This window comes from Falco naumanni, chromosome 1 (assembly GCF_017639655.2).
Source record: "Falco naumanni isolate bFalNau1 chromosome 1, bFalNau1.pat, whole genome shotgun sequence".
Taxonomy (NCBI): domain Eukaryota; kingdom Metazoa; phylum Chordata; class Aves; order Falconiformes; family Falconidae; genus Falco; species Falco naumanni.
Genome location: NC_054054.1, coordinates 118592028 through 118607657, shown reverse-complemented (window position 1 = coordinate 118607657; position 15630 = coordinate 118592028).

Genomic DNA, 15630 nt, shown 5'->3' with positions numbered 1-15630 from the left:
CAGCTTCTGAAAGTCTATAAAACCTCGTGCTTCTGTACAATAAATTGACATTTGCTTGCATCAAGCTGCGTCCCGTCTCTTCATTCGCCGCAAATATTCATTGTTTCATTATATAAATATAAGATAATCTGCCCCTCTGGGTGTGTACGATTGGTGGAAGGATCCCCCGTACGCCCGGCGCCGACATTAAAGAATACTTCATCACTAAGAAATTCTGAAGACGTTCTTTGAAACAATCTGGCGACCCAGATGGGACGGCTCTCTGCCTGACCGTAGGACCCGCTGGGAAGTGGACTCCCTTGGGTACCCCCGGGATTTTCCCGGAGGGACTCCCCAACTCATCGGATCACTGCGGAGGGCAGACAAGAATCCCATCTCCTGTAAGTGATAGTATTCTTTATTGCTGTATTCTGGTATTACCGGTAATCTGGGGTTACCCGTAAGACGAGAAAATTGATTTCCGCAGGGTAACATCTGGGTATGCTTGGGAACTAGTTTCTCAGGTATACATCTGGGTGTGCTTGGGAACTAGTTTCCTTCTCAAGTATTACTGTCTGGTCCTGGAAAACTCAGGTATACTTCTGTGGCTGACACCCTAAGTATACTTCTGGTTCTGTTTGGGTTTTATCGGCATTTAATTGCCATCTGGAATCTGGCAAGTTTGCTTATAAAGCTTATTTGCTGCAGTGTTGCTTATTTTGGTTACCGGATTTATGGAATGTGGAATTTGACTTTGATAATTGTTACTGTGATTTCGGCTATCTTTTTTTATAATAATAGTGAGCTCTTGGTATTGCTGTAGGAAAGATACCTGTGTGTGCGTTTTGCAAGTAGTAATTCTGTAAGTGATAAGTGTGTTCTGTGAGTGTAAGCTGGAAAAATGGGAGGAAAACAGAGTGGTGGGATTTTAAAGAAAAGCCCGTTAGGATGTGTTTTGAGTCACTGGAGGGATATTGGAGGGTCTGCTGGTGGAAATGTGAATAAGAAAACATTGATAAAGTACTGCAATATACTTTGCTGCAGTACGGAGAGAAGGAAAATGGGATGAAGTAATGTGTGCTGATATGCTTGTGTGACAGAAGGAGTGTGGGATTAACACCTACCTGAATCTTTGATTATGGCTCTAGAAAAGGATAGGAAAAAAAACCCAAACCCAAACAAAACTGTACTCAGTGTCTTGCTTTATGTAAGTTGCATTACTATAATATATTTACATGAGGATCTGAGGCTGCGTCAGTGTCGTGCAGGTAGGGTGATGCAGCAGAAGGAGATTTGTAAGATTAAACACCTGTGCTGTGGACAGGATGTCCACGTTGTATGCAAAACTAGCTCTACTCTGCCTGTGGGGGGATGGAGCACTTTGCTTAATTTCAGCTGACAGTGGCATTGCTCCAATTCAGCTCCACAATACAAAGCCAAGTTCAGTAACTGATTTGTAGATTTATTTTGCAGGGATATTTTTTTTTTGGTGACTGTGAAAACGTCTGTGGCTTTCCATTCGAATACTGAAGCGCTGCTGCTGGTTAACCCGAGTTAATATGATGCTTAAACAGCGTCTTCTTATAGGCTTAAATTGTGGGAGGCACAGAAGTATCCTAAAATAAATGTGTGTAATTATGCCTGTGCTTAATGGATTGTAAAGAAATACTGAAATTTTCTAAGATAAACAGGCAAACACAGTTGTCAGAGTAATACCTATATGGTGGTCTTAAAGGTTTTAGTGTTACGAGGTACAAAATGGAGAGGCTAATGAGCAAGGCCTTGATCCACATTCTCTTTGGGGCACGGTTAGTCTCTGGTTAAAATTTTAGGTTTTTGGTGTACTGTTTAATAGCTTTAAGGATGTTCTTGTTGAAATATTTGTGTAAAAAAAAAAAAAAATAGAGAGCGCTGAGGTTGTGGTTCTTTCTGTGCAGCAACCAGAATGAAACATGTTGTAAGATAAAAACTTGTGATAATGTATGTAAGATCTGAAGCGGGGGTGGGTGGGGTGTGGGGGGGGGTGTGTGGAGAGTCAAAGACTCTGTGAAAGTGTTAAAGTATTGGGGTGAGTTTGGTACAAACCCCGTACCCCCCTCGAAGGTGCGGCTGAGTCCTGCGGGGACGCATGGCAGGGTGTTTGCTGTTGCCTGCAAAGGCTGATATGTAATAACACAGACTTAAAGCAACAAGTAGCAGATTTGCATTCCAGGGTAAGAAAGAGTTAAAAACAGAAGTGCTGCTGCAGAGGCAGGCTTGTGTAACCTGCAGAGCAGGAAGAGCATCTCCTGCTCCAATCCTTCTGATAGTGAGGAGGAGGGGGTTGCTGTTGCTGACAATTGAGCAGAAGGACCTGACAATGTCACCCCAGTTGCTGCAGCATTTGCAGCACACAGGGACCGTAACGGCCCCCCTCTAGGGCAGGCAGCGGGTCTGAGGAGAGTAAAGGTGAATCTCTGATGGGGAAATTTAGATGTTTGAAAGTTGGTTGTGAATGGGACTGGATAAAGGTTCGAGTTGTTTGTTACTAGGTAATTGTAATGTAGAAAAGTTGGTGAACAGAAAACTAACTTATTTGGTGTTAAACTTCAGTGAAAAGAATTTGTTACAGTTGTGGGAGCTGCTGGCCACCAGGAAAATATCCTGAAACCTTTAAGTGGAAGAGAAGACCTCTCTGAAGTAAAAGAAATCTTTAACCGGTATATCTGGAAGTAAATCCCAGGTAAAGGGAAAAATGCTTTCCCTGTTACAGTAAAAATGATAAACGGGAGGCCTGCCTAGTTCAGGTAAAACAATATCCCTTGGTCAGCAAGGCTGTGGGGGATATTGCATAAAAACTAAAATAAAATACACTCTGTAGTAGTTCTACTAATGTAAATCTGTGTTTTACCATGACTGTGACTTGTTATGGGATGTGCAGATGAAACTGCATTGACAACGAAGTACAAGGAATAAGGTTGGTCAGGTGCCTCCTACCACAATCAAGGGCAAGACTGGGTTGGCCTCTGTGTTTGCCACCAAGAAGGATCTTGAGCTCTGCTGCTGGCTGCAACCCAGTAGGCGTTGAGCGGTGGGGACATGTGCCATGCCAGACCTTGATGTGAGGAATGGCCCCCTCTGTTATAAGAGGGTCTTCCAGGAAGGAAGAACATAAGATGGCCCATTAAGGCACTGATTTAGAAATTGGAAACCGCCTGGCCGACCATGAATTATCCTTAATACCAGACGGTAAAAATCCAAACTGTAAGTACAGATCAGGAGCCAAATTATTCTAAAGAAAACTTAAAGGTAATTCAGGATATGAATGATAAAATAAATAAGTGGACTTATTTGAGGGATGGTCGTATAGTGGTACCATCCAATTTAATATGGACCACAGCCGTAATAGAACATAATAAGATGCATTGGGGAGCTGATAATTTATATAAAAGTCTAAATCAGAAATTGATAGGGCAGAACTTGTATACTGTAATAAAACAGGTGACTCAGCAATGTGAAATGTGTTTGAAAACTAGCCAGGGCAACAGTAGCAAGTTGATTTTTCCAGACTCCCAAGAATTGGGGGGGTACCAATATTTATTAAATGAATGGACACCCCAACGTATCATACAGTATTATGGACCTGCAACTTGGGATCCTAATGAACTCATTAACGGTGCTCGAGAACCTATCTACAATCTGAATCTTATCATTCGTCTACAGGCTGTCTTGGAAATTATTACTAATCAAACAGCTAAAGCTTTTGATGTGAAATGCAATTTATCAACACAGGATGGTTCTCTATTACCTGCTAGCCGAAGAAGGAGGTGTTTGTGGTAAAGTAAATGTTTCCAATTGTTGTTTGAAAATTGATGACAATGGTGAGGTAGTTAAACAAATCACATCAGAGACAGGGAAGTTAGCCCATGTTCCCCTCTGAACTTGGAAAGACGAATATTGACTTGTTTTCCTGGCTTCTCGGGAGCCCCTGGGTAAAACGAATCCTATTTTATTTGTTATGTGGATTAGCCACCTTACTGTTTTTGCCATGTGCTGTTCCATGTTTTATAAGATTAATTCAACACGTTATAACTAACATGCAATTTGCTATTATGGTTTCACCCGATGGCATTAAACAAATGCGAGTAGTATGACAAAAATGTACACACAAAATAAACATTTTAATAGCCAGCAAGAATTTGGAAACAATTGACTCTTAGCCTACATTGTTATCTGAATTGTTGAGTAAGAAAAAAAATAGAATAGCAACCAAAACAAGCGCCAGGAATGCAAAGACGAGGATATGGTAATGCCTTTTATCCTTTTCCACCTCCGCCATAAGTTCTTGACGTGAGATAACAGAAAAACGCACCCTCCGCCTAAACAGCAACAGGAAGAAAAAGTTTTAATCTTCTTTCTAATGAACCATATAGGTTAAATGTTTTGAGAACACTCACCTTACAGAATGTTCAGAGGGGGAAATGTCCACTCTAGACCCTTCTTCCCTGGCAGGTGACGTGGCGGTCTGGTGGTGAGAAAACCTTACATTGAAAACAGGGACCTGTCATTTGGCCATAGTGCCATAAATGTTACCATTAATAGACTTACTGGAGTGGTAAGCTCGGGAAATGGGTTTGGGACTTCATCTGCGCACGCAGTAGCCATTGTTTATCACGCAAATGGTCCGTGTATACCTTTGAACATGCGCATGCGCGATTTTAAAGCCCCACAGAATGTGTTGGAAAAATCTGGAAAGACCGCGCATGCGAAATCCCTATAGTCTAGCCATGATAGTGACGCATGTAAAAAAAAAAAAGGGAATGTGTTAATTTTAGGTTTTGGTTTTGTAGGTTATTATTATATGTATTACCCAACTCTTTGGAGTTATTTTGAAAACTGTGTGTTTGATGCAAAGTACAAACATGAACTAGAAATTGAATAGCAGAATAACAGTCCAGCAAAGTTTCATGTAACGTGAAAACAGACTTCTTCACTCGTGAATCCAGCCTGGGGCTCAGCAGGGGCAGACTGGCCCCCAGTGCCCTCCTGGGAAGAGGCAGGAATGGGGAGCAGGGTTATGGGCAGAAGTGCAGCAGCACGGGCAGACCCACAGCCCCCCTGCCCTGTCCCCAACCCCTCCCCCCCTTCACCAAGCCAAACCCAAGTACTCCACGAGAGCCCAAAGGCAAAGTGCACACCCCACGGACACCCCCCGAGCTCCCACAACCACAGCCCCTCCCCAGCCGTTTCAGGAGCAGCAGCCCCAGTCCAGATTTGGGAGCCAGGGGCTGTTGGGGGACATGGGTGCAGCCGGCCCCTCAAGGAGGTACCAGCACCCACTGGATTTCCCCACCAGCCTAAACACAGCCCTTTGCTGAGCAGAACGTGCTCAGAAAGTGCACGTCGGGCCAGCCAAGGAGCTGCCCGCACTCTGCCGATGCCAGGTCCTGCCTGACAAGGGATGCGCAGTGCACTGCTGGGGACCCGACACGGAGGGACCAGGTGCACTGGTCCCCCGGGGATGCAGCTACCCCCTGTCCTGCAGAGGGATCCACATGCGCTTGTGGCCGTGCCACACCACTTTCAGGTACCGTCTGCCCATGGTGGCCTGGCAGCTGGCTGGCAGCATCGCCGAGGCTCCCCTGGGGGAGGTAGAGGAGAGGGACAGCTCTAAGATTGGAATGAAGCATCCACAAAGGAGCTTGGGTGCAAGGCAGAGGGACACTGGGCAGGGCTCTGCCTGGGGGCCAGGGCTGTGTTGCACAGGTAGATCTTGATCTCCCCTCCTTCCCAGCACCCACATGACTCTTTCTATGGCCCTTTAATTAAGAAGCGCCTCAGTACCACATTGCTTGACACCTGCAGTTACCTCTACCAGCAGCCTGTGCCGCAGGCAGTGGTGCCCGTTCCTACCCTCCCAAGGACAGCCCTGGCAGGAGAAGGGTGGGGGGCTGCAGCTGGGGTGGGCTGAGCCCCAACATGCCCCTCTGGGACACCCTTCCCACGCACTCTTCCCCCCAGGGGACCTTCATGCTGTGTGACACCCAGGGCCGCAGGGAGGGGCATGGAGGGGGGTGAGGGACCAGTGCCCTCCTGGGGACACCGGCAGCAGCAGCTCACCAAGCCGAGTGCCTTCTGGATCGTCCTGAGGTCCTCCGCCATGCAGGCCTGTGCCACCGTCACCCCGCTCATCTCCTCCAGGAGATTCCGGTAGAGCGCCACGGCCTAGGAGAAGGGGAGGGCGGGTTGAGCCCCAGGGGAGGCACCCTGGAGACCAGGACCCCGGCTCTGGTCTGTCCAGAGCAGGGGGGGCAGCGCAGGGTCCGGCCCAGGCAGGCGGGCAGGGCACTGTGGCCAGCGCTTTCCATTTGCCGCATCTTCGACAGCCAAGAAGGGGCAGCAGCCCCCAGGGACCCTCACCCCTGCCCTGGGCCCATTGCACAACTCGCGTCAGCAGGGACGGATCTGGCCCTGCCTGCCCGCTCCAGGCTCTGCGCCAGCGCTGGAGCGGATCCAAAGGGCAAGGAGCTGCTGCCACCCCTCGAGGGCAGCCTGGCCAGGGAGGGCAGTGGTGGCCGCCACTAACGAAGCGGGAGCCACCGAGCAGAGGCCAGACCCACCCCGCAGAGGGCGAGTGCTCCCTGCCCACCCCCAGGGGACATCCTCCCGAATTGTGCCAGCCCCGGCAGGATCCGGCCCTGTAGTGCTGGGGCAGCTCTTTCCTTGGCCCTCAGCGCCTCTCGTCCCGCTGGGGATGCTCAGGAAAAGCAGGGCCATGAGCAGCTCTGTGCCAGGCAGCTCAGTGCCCCCCCTGCAGCGCCCCGCCCATGTCGGGCTGAGCCCTCGGGCGAGCCCGGGGGCCTTTCGTTGGGAGAGGAGGCCCACAAGGTGCTGAGGGAACCTCTCAGCTGCCCAAGGAGCAGGTGCCATCCCCGGCTTTTCAGGAGCGCAGAAGAGAGGGAGGGAGGGAGAGGGTGGTGGGGCTGGAAGCCGGGGGGCTGAACCTGCGGCCAGGGGGCACCGGGTGCTCTGTCGCACCCGCCGCTCATGGATGGCAACGGCGGGAGGGCCCAGAGCCACCCGAGCAGCATCTCAGCTCTTCCTGGCCCAAACTCCATCCCCACCATGAGCAGGGGCTTCAAGCAGGCCTTGCTCTAAGGGGCAGTGCACAGCCCCCGGGGGGGGGGGGGGGGGGGGGCACCTCGGATTGGGGGGCACCCAGGGCACTGGGAGGAGCCTGTACCTTGGAGACACCGCTCACATCGCCTTCCTCCATCTCCTTCACATCAGCGGCTGCAGAGGGGACCCGGGGGCTGCTGGTGGTCTTCTGCAGCAGGTGCTCCTGCACCTCCTGGCCCTTGGAGCTCTGGCCCTGCGGCCAGGCCTGGGTCCCACCTGCCGCCTCCTCCAGCCCGGGGGAGGCCTCGGCAGGCTGGGCCCCCTCCGGCTGCGTTGGGCTGAGCCCCTGCTGCTGCCCAGGCAGCTTCCACAGGTCCAGCAGCCTGAGGATGCCCTCCAGCAGCCAGAGGATGCCCCCCAGCAGCCTGCGCAGTTCATAGTAGTTGACGACGGTCGTGCCGTTGGAGTTCGCAATGGCAAGCTCCAGCAGCTGGGGCAGGCTGAGCGGGGCCGTCTCCGCTAGCAGCGTCTGCGATCTCTTCGATCTCTTCGATCTCTTCGATCTCGCCATAGCGCCTGGCCTGGGGGGAACGGGACACTTTCTGCCTGGGGGGCACCTGGCAGAGGCGGCAGCCTTCCCCCCACTCCCCCCTAGCCCGCAAAGCAAACGACGCCCAGCAAAAGTGAGGCAGATATGGGCGGGAAGGGAGGGGAGGGGGCTACGGGTGCTCCCCCAGAGGTCAGCGCCTGCCGGCCGCCAGCCCGCACCCGCCGCACCTCAGCGGGCTCTGCCGGCCCCGCACCGCGGCCCTGGCTTTTCAAGGCTCCCGCCGCCGCCCATTGGCCGAGCCCGCTGCCCGTCACAGTGGCGCTGCTGTGGCGTCCCCCGTTGCTAGGCGACGGCCCGGCGCCAGCCCCGCCCCCTGCCGCCAGCGCCGGGCTGCAGCTCCCCCGGGGCCAGCAGCCGCCTCCCCTCGGCGGTCGCCGTCGGGCCCCGGCGGCTGTCACCCGCTCCCTCCGGCGGGGGCAGCCCGCACGGCTCGCTGCCAGCGCGCTCTGCAGCAAAGGCTGGGCAGCAGCGACAAGAAACGCCGGGAAACGCGCGCTTCCACGCAGCCCTGCCCAGGCCCCTGCTCCCACGCGCGCGCGGGACAAATCCTGCACCCAGAGGCATCATCCATCAGACGGGTCCTGAGCAAAAGAACCAACTTCTCTTTCTCAAGGGGAAGGTCAACGTGGGGGTTGTTTGGAAGGGAACGTGTATATGCTCAGAACTTTCTCCTGCCAGGTGAGCACCTCTGCCAGCTCCCTCAGTACTCTCGTGTGGATCCCCTGCAGCCCCAGAGACCTGTGCATGCCAGAGCGGAGCAGCAGGTCGCTACCCATTTCCCCCGGACATCATTCTGCTCCTCCTCCTCCCTCTCTTCCAGCTCAAGGAGGGAATTCCTAGAGGGAATCCCTAGAGGGAATCTGGGCTTGCTATTAACGACAGAGCCAAAAAAAGGCATGAAGTACCTCAGCATTTTCCTTGTCCTTTGTGGCCACGTTAACTGCCGCACCCAGTAAAGGATGAGGATTATCTTTCACCCTCCTTTTGTTTCTCATGTAGTTGTAAGAACATTTTTTGTTACCTTTTATGGCAGTGGCCAGCCTCAGTTCTTCCTGGGATTTCTGCTGTCTGATCTTCGCCCTGCGTAACCCCGCAACATCCTTATAGTCCTCCAGAGCTGCCTGCCCCTTCTTCCAAAGGTGGTCAGCTCTCCTTTTCCCCCCTGAGTTCCAGCCAAAGCTCTCTGTTCAGCCAGGTCGATCTTCTTCCCTACCTGCTCATCTTTCAGCACATAGGGAACGCCTGCTTTTGTACCTTTAAGACTATCTTCCCGAGGAACGCCCAGCCTTCCTGGACCTTGTGGCCCTTCAGAACTATCTCCCAAGGGATTCTGTTGACCAGGCTCCTAAGCAAGCCAAAGTCGGTCCTCTGGAAGTCCAAGCTAGCGGTTCTGCTGACTGCCCTCCTTACACCTCTGAGACTCAAAAATTATCATCTCATGATCACTATGCCCAAGACATTCTTCCGACCGCCACATCACTCACTGGTTTTTCCCTGTTTGTAAACAACAGGTCCAGTGGGGCATCTCCCCTGGTTGGCTCGCTGACCAGCTGTGTCAGGAAGGTCTCTTGCACACGCTCCAGGAACCTCCTAGGCTGTTTCACCTCTGCTGTGCTGTATTGCCAGCGGACATCCCATAGGCTGAAGTCCGCCGCAAGAAGAAGGGCTAGCAATCACGAGGCTTCTTCCAAGTGCTTGTAGTATGTTTCATCTAGCCACAGCTCCCCCTGAAAATGAAACGGGAAGTCATTCTCTCACTGGGTCTCACAGTCCCCTAGTAGCCTGCTGCTAACAAAAGAAAACCTTGAGTTCCCCGTTTCCTGGGCCAAGAATATATCATCTCTCTTTTCCACTCTTCAAGTGCCTGGTTGGCACGTTGGGAAAGTCCAGGACTGTTTCCACACTAACAGTGCTGGGAAGGAATTCTCTTGGTGGTTCTCCCATTGCCCTGGTAGCCATGTGAGGGGACATCATGAAAGTTCTGCTACCTGCTTTCTGGGGTGAGAAAAGTAACTGCTAAGTTTTGTACTCGTACAGAGCCCACATGCTCCATGGAACCACCCAGCCACAGCCCCACCAGAGAAGGTGCCAGAAAAGAATTCTCTTGGTGGTTCTCACCCTGTCCTGGTAGCCATGTGAAGGACAGCACAAAAGTTCTGCTACCTGCTTTCTGGGGTGAGAAAATTCACTGCTTACTTTTGCATTCCAACAGAGCCCAAAAAACTCACCTCGGGGAAGTGCAGCACTGCTCCCCTGGAGAAGGTGCCAGGAAGGAATTCTTGTTGGAAGAAGGGTTCGCCGGAGTCAAGAAGACGCTCGATATGAGTTATGCATCTTGCTCAACTTCATTAGTTTCTAACACTGCTTACATAGAACCCATACACGTGCATATTCGTAAAGCAGAAATATAATTGGTTAGTAGTCTCTAAACATGCGCGGTTCTCACACCCCTAATTATCATGACTAAAATAAGCATTCTGTCCATGTAGCTAATTGTGTTGCTGTGCTTCAGCCTTGTAGTTTGTTACTCCCTATTTTCCCGTACCGCTCCCTGTCTTTCTTGGCCCTGCACCTGCTTTCCCAGCAGCTGTAGCTTGTTACAGCCACGGCCTGTTGGCACAACATAATTGCTTGGTCTCAGGATTCAAGAAGAGCTCAAGGCTACCTTTCCTGTTAACTTCAGCACAGCAGCTTCAGGACAATTCTGATTACAGGCCTGTTCTAATACCAGGCCTGGATTGTGCAGATCTCCCGAGATTCTAAGGCCATGCTTCTGCAGCCATTCTTCTACAAATTCTCTTTGTCTTCCTCACACTACCCTGCTAGCAATGTGAGTGACACCACAAAAGCACTGCTATCTTCTCTCTGTGGTGAGAAATTTAAGTGCTCGCTTCTGCACTCATACAGACTCAACTGCTCCGTGGAACCACCCAGGCACAGCTCCCCTGGAGAAGGTGCCATGAAGGGATTCTCTTGGTGGTTCTCACCCTGCCCTGGTAGTTATGTGAAGGACATCACAGAAGTTGGGCTACTGGCTTTCTGAAGCAATAAAAGGGTAACGACGTTTGCTCATGGTTCTTGGATTTTCGCCCTGCTACAGAGCCGAAATGCATGTTCGAACCATCCACCACAGCTCCTCAGGAGAAGGAGCCAGGAACGAATTTTCTTTTGTTGTTATCCTGCCCTAGTAGCAATGCGAGAGCCATCACAGAAGTTGGGCTACCGCCTTTCTGGGCCACGAAAGTGGTCACTATATTTTCTCAGGGTTCTCAGCTTTTGCCCTGATTCAGAGGCCAAATGCTTGTTGGAAATGTCCAGCCACAGCTCGACCAGAGAAGTTGCCAGGGAGGAATTCTCTTGCTGGGTCTCGTCCTGCCCTGGTAGCTATGTGAGGGACATCAGAAACGTTCTGCTACCAGCTTTCTGTGCTGAGGAAATTAACTGCTCACTCTTGCACTCGTACAGAGTCCAAATGCTCCATGAAACCACCCAGGCACAGGTGCCCTGGAGAAGGTGTCAGGTAGGAATTCTCTGTTGGTCTGGCGCTGTGCTGATAGCCATGTGAAGGACAGCACAAATGTTCTGCTACCAGCTTTCTGTGCTGAGGAAATTAACTGCTCACTCTTGCACTCGTACAGAGCAAAAAACTTAACGTCCCAGCAAAGACAAGTTTGTTGGATGGAGATGAACAGGTGACCCCATATTTATTGTATTTGCAAAATTCTTTCTCAGATCTGAGAAAACATGCATATTTATCAAGGAATTAATGTCTTGGTTCCCTAAGCTATCAGTGTGGTTAAAGAAAGCGATCATTATAATAACTGTGGTGATTTTTATAGTTGCCTGTGATTATATTAATGCAATGTTGTGTAATGTGTGTGACTGTCTTAGTAGCAAAATTACAAGAAAGAACTTGGTAATATCTAATATCTTAGCTATTAAACTGTTGCAGGTACACAATGATAAAACAAAAGGAGAGAATTGTTATAGAAAATGTGATTAATTAAGAAATTTAAAGTGCTGAAGCTGCTAAATGGCAGAACCAGGCCTTGACCCCTGTATAGCCCTAATCCAAGGCTGTTTTAAACCTCAGTCAAGTTAACGAGCGGGAGAATAGAGAAACAGTAGATGATCAATTTGTGTACACAGGCGCTCTCAGAAACACAGCTGTTTTAACAAAATTAGTATATGTGAATAGGAATTGCTTGCTCAAAGACTAAGTGTGCTTGAAGGAGTGTGTGAGTTAAAGCAGGTGGAAAGAAGATCACGATCCGAGGAGGAGATCTGAGGCAGAGACTGGAGCTGACTAGATTAATCCACTGGGACAGAGTCAGATGATGGAAGATTCCTAAAAACTTTGGACGTTGACGAATGATTTGGTGTCTGAGCTGTGCTGTATGCCGTGGTTCTCTGCCACTCACCGGGGTGGTGGCCCAGCTCCGAGTTGTGACTAAAGCAAACCTAGTGGTGCCCACGGCTGTGCGAATTTCTCCTTTAACAGCAGCAATCACTGGGGCTTATCCGTCGGGAAGAACCCTTGCGCCGAAAGTTCGTTGTGCTGCTGCTTCTCCCTCGGTAATGGGGCGGGGGCACGGACACAACCACCCACCCGACTGTTAAAGCCGTCAGATGCGAAGGATTGAAACGCTTGAGCCACGTGGGTGCTTTCTGGTCCGCAGGCAACGGGTCATGGTGCCTGGGCTGCGGGGGAGAGACGGGCAGAGGAACGCGACCCCCGCCGCGGCAGCTCCGGTGTGCGGGCGGCGCGACCCGGGCTGGTCCCGGCCGGGGCTCGCCCCGTCGCTGCTCGGCACCGGGCCGGTGGGGCGCTGCTGCCGCCCAGCGGGCACAGGTGGGTACTGCAGCCCGGGCCTCCCCGCTCCGCGCTGCCGGCCGCTGTTAACGGCACCGCCACCCCGCGCGTCCTGCGGGGCGATGCCGCGGCGCCCGCTGCTGCCTCCCGGTGCGGAGCCGCCCCCCGCCGCCGTCCGAACGCGCCGTCCGTGCGCGGTGCGCGCTGCAGGAGCAGCATGGCGGCGCGCCGGGGGCGGGCCGTGGCGGCGGGGGCGGGGGAGTGCCGGGAGCGCGGGGGAGGCGAGCAGGGGCGGGGGGGGTCTCCTGCCCGGCGGCCACCTGGGGGAGGGCGGCACGGGAAGCTTCAGCAGCCCGCTGCGTCAGGCAGAGAGAGCAGGACCCTCAGCAGCAGCGTGCCAGCGTGCACAGCCGTGTCCGTGTGTCACCCGCGGGGTCCGTGTGTCACCCACAGATACCCTGGATACGCCAAGCCGGACAGGATTAGCAAATGCTGAAGTAGAGTTTTGTGGTAAACTTAACCAGCCTGTCTGAACGAGCAGGCGTGTTCTTTGCTCACAAGCACCGTTCAGTCCCACCTAGGCGTCCCGAAAGTGTGAAGGGCCGTGGCCACATCGTCCCTTGGTCACAATGAACAGTTGCCGGTGCAGAGTTGCTTTTGAGGAGCATGCCGTGGTTATATTTTCTCCGTTTGGCTTTGCATTTGGGAAATAATGTAACAGTCATTGCTCAACTGAAGGAGCCGCGATACCCGACGTGGCAGAGAAGGAGATGGGTTTCACTACTCTTTTGGTGTGCGTCAGTTTGACCCCAAAATGACATTGTGTCAAAGCGTGTGGCCAGGTGCTGCTACAGATGTTGACTTGGGGTATGAATGGCTCCAGGTGTGCTTTAGGAGAGCTCTGTTGGTGTAGGTGTGCTGAGCAGTCGCTCTGCTGTGTGTGCAGCTGTTCTGGTTTGGCACCCAGCTGTGAGCATGCAAAAGAAAACTCGCAGCTGTAGTCAGCTCTCGGATATGCAGGCAGCAGTAGAAACCGCTCTGATTTTACAGCGTCCTGAACATTTCAGGCAGGCCAAGAGTTGTGCCCCGGTATTTCTGAGAGTCCACAGCTCGGCAGTTCTCCAGGACACGACAGGCAAAGTTGTAAGATCCCAGAGCTCTTTGCGAGTTACACTAACGGAGTTTCTTTGGATATATATTTGGATACATGTGCCAACTGAAAAGGTATTGTTTGCTCTCCTGCTCGGTAAACACAGACCACTTGGGTGGTCACGCACGCTCGTCAGTTCCTGAGGAAACTTCCTGGAAACGGAAACAGTTCAGAGGCACTGTTTAGGGTTCGGGGGGGTTGTGTTTGCTGTAAACCTCGGGGATTTAGCATTTTGTTCCGTGTTTTCAATGGTGATTTGAATGGATTTCTTCCAAAAAAATCCCATTTCATTCTCTACCCCCATTACATTTCTAGGAGGAATGGCTGCAAGGTTCCCGTTGCCTCAGGTCAGTACTGCTGGGACTCCCTTTTCCCTCTCTGCCCTGTACACGTCTGTCTGTAGCTGTTTGCTCCCCGATGTCTCCCCGTAGATGGCTCCCAGTCCCGGTGCTTTAATTCATCCCTCTTTGCCCTTGGCCCATTGCTGCTTTTGTGTCCTCTGTCCTGCTCCCCATCCATCCTGGGTCTTTAATCGCTCCCTCTCTACCCTGCAGGCTGTTGCCTATTTTTCCCAGCATTTCTCCATCACTCTCTGTCTGGCTCCCTGCCTCTCCTTTTTAATTCTTCCCTCTCTGCCCTGTGGCCCATTACTGTCTTCCCTTTCTCTGTCTCTTTCTGTACAGCTCCCAGTCCCTCCCTTTTTGAGATTCCCCCCTTTCTGTCCTCGAGCCCATTGTGGATTTGCCTTTGTCCTGTTGCTGGCCGGCTGGACCTGCTCCCTGGTTCATCCCTGTATCCCCCTGCCCAGCTCGCTGTGCCATTATTCCCCGCTGTCCCACTCCCTGCCCTTTCCCCCCCTGTCCTACAGCCCAGGGCTGTGGTTTTTTTACCTAAAAGCGCACGCAACTTTCAAACATCGGCACATTATACAAATCTGTGGTTTGAAAATCTTAAATCGTGGGTCCTTTGGCAGGCAACTTCAACATTTATAGGCAAGAATACACACCTTGATTGCCACTGTCGTTAGCTTCTAGAGCAAGTTCATTTACAAACTGTGTCTAAAAGTCACCTCCTCTGCCCTCTTGTATAATGAACTTGTATCCTTTCCCACTCACTGAAAGCTAATAGGTTCCTGCCAACCTAACCATGAAGTCCTTGTCCCTTGTTACAACGCTCCAGTATTGATGACCCTCCATCATTTGTAGACTTAGTATTCTCTTATTGGAGAACATAGAATTTAGATGAGCAGTTGCACAGCGTGAGCAGGAGTACTGAATCTGGTTGTCAACACTTAGACTTTTAAGACTGTGATACAACTTCTTGGAACAGCAAACCAGGAATGACTCATAACGAACCACTGTTTCTTAGAACCCCAAAGGGCAACCTATAACTGATTGTCAGGTTAAATGGTAACGTGTCTCTGCAGGAAATATAAAAGTTAGATCACCTACCTGAAGTTGATATGCTCTTGAAATTGTTGGGAAACAGGTGTATCTGCCTGGCAGATACCACGAGTGGGAAGCACGGTGGTGGCACTGGGACGCGCGGTGCCAGCCTGCTCTGTGTTCCCGCGCTTGGTGCCCGCAGCAGCTCTGTGTGATGCACCGGTTCCCAAGCCAGCTTGCTCAGAGGTGTTTTGCCAATGCAGACATCCATCAGTCATGTTGCTGAACAGTGATTATTTCAAGTGGCAACTTCTTTATGGTATCTTTTGCTTGTTTTTGAAGACCTATTGTTGTCACGGAGTTTATACAAATGTTCTTATGTGTAAAGTTGATTGAAGCCCAATGAGAAGAAATTGAGACCGTCCTATGAACAGCTGCAGCTGAAGGAAAGACGGAAAGATAGCTGTGTCTTTGTACAGTTGAATCGATACTGTACTAAGAACTTTTACATGGCTGTCCAGCCTGTTGGACTAGATAGGTCAGGCATGCGAATCACATGTAGATACTATATTTACTTTTAAAGTATCTCTTGTCA